Raw genomic sequence first — 1,552 nt, 5'->3', positions numbered from 1 at the left:
GTGATGGCCATGGTGGGATAGACAAGGTTGCTTCTTCGTGGACCCTTCGTGGGTGGAGCCCTCCATGGACTCGCGCAGCCGTTACCCTTCGTGGGTTGAAGTCTCCATCAACGTGGATGTACAATAGCACCACCTATCGGAACCACACCAAAAACATCCATGTCTCCAATTGCATTTGAATCCTCCAATCCCTTCCCTTTACATTCTTCCAAGTTGCATGCTTTACTTTCCGCTGCTCATATACTCTTTGCATGCTTGCTTGATATGTATTGTGATTGATGAAATTGTGCCTAAACTCCACTCAAACTTTAAAGAAACTTTAAAACTGCAACTTTGGCTCTTAGTGTCTAATCACCCCCCCTCTAGACACCTCTTCTCAAGGTCCTACAGTTGGGTTTTACCTTAATGATCTAAGTGGATATGATCCAAGTAGAGAAAATATGTTAGCTTATGCCTCTCCCTCATATGAAATTGCAATGACAACTATCGATCTTGTTAACAATTGCTTAGGACAATTCCGCACACCGATCCACCATCATTCCACACTCGCTATTTATAATATTTAGTAATATATTCTAACTTTATGATAACAACACCTACTTTTATATTTTAGCTCTCCGATATCATGCAAAGTTATCCTCTTCATACCCACAACGTAGTTTTATTTCTCGTTTCTAGTTGGAAGCAAACATTCGGTGCACGCAGAGTCGTATCAGTGGTAGATAGGGCTTGAGAGAATATTGATCTTACCTTTAGCTCCTTGTGGGTTCGACACTCCATACTTATCACTTCCACCTTTGGGAATTGCTACGATGATTCCCTGCACTTGGGGATTATCAGTCTTCATGCCACGAGTCACCATGGTTGTAGTCCGCATGGTCGTGGGCCTCTTCATCCGCAACTTATTGGGCGCGAGGCGTCGACCGTTGGCGTTGGTGTTGCCATTTTGTCGAACAGGACGCGAGGCGATGACATGGTGCCTGTAAACGTGGCCGTGCTTGCTTTCTTTGCATCTCCACGGACGGGCGGCCGCCGCTGCTGGACCCGGGCGTGACGTTGAGGTCAATGAGGGCCGAGGGGCGCGGGGTGGACGGCGCGATCACACCAACGTCCAGCGAGGCCGAAAAACGGGTGTGGCCATCATGCCTTGGCGGGGGAAAGCCGGGCGACATAGGCGGCCACGACATCGGCGATGAGCAATGCTGAGGCCTGGCGACCGACGAGCCTGTGCTTGCCGGGTCGGCGGCCGCACCAGAGAACCTCGCCGGACGGCAAATGCCAAGCATGAGGAGGGCGTGCTCTTTGTTGACGATGGCCTCCTTCTCATCGACCTCGGCCTTGCGCCGCGCGGCCTCCATTGCATCGCGCTCGGTGGCGAACTTGGCCGCGGCGGTCTTGCCCTTGACGGCCGCCCTCCGGTTCCTCCTCTTCGCCGATTCCGCGTCCAACTTGGCGATCTCCTCCGGCGTGCACTCCGACCGCGGCTTCCTTGCACCCTTGGCCGCCTTCTTCTTCACCTTTGCGGGCGGGTCAACGGCCAGGCCGCCGGAAT

The sequence above is a fragment of the Triticum dicoccoides genome, chromosome 7B (genome assembly GCF_002162155.2).
Source record: "Triticum dicoccoides isolate Atlit2015 ecotype Zavitan chromosome 7B, WEW_v2.0, whole genome shotgun sequence".
In the NCBI taxonomy this organism is placed as follows: domain Eukaryota; kingdom Viridiplantae; phylum Streptophyta; class Magnoliopsida; order Poales; family Poaceae; genus Triticum; species Triticum dicoccoides.
The sequence above is the reverse complement of the archived record's forward strand: the minus strand, read 5'-3'. Positions refer to the sequence as shown.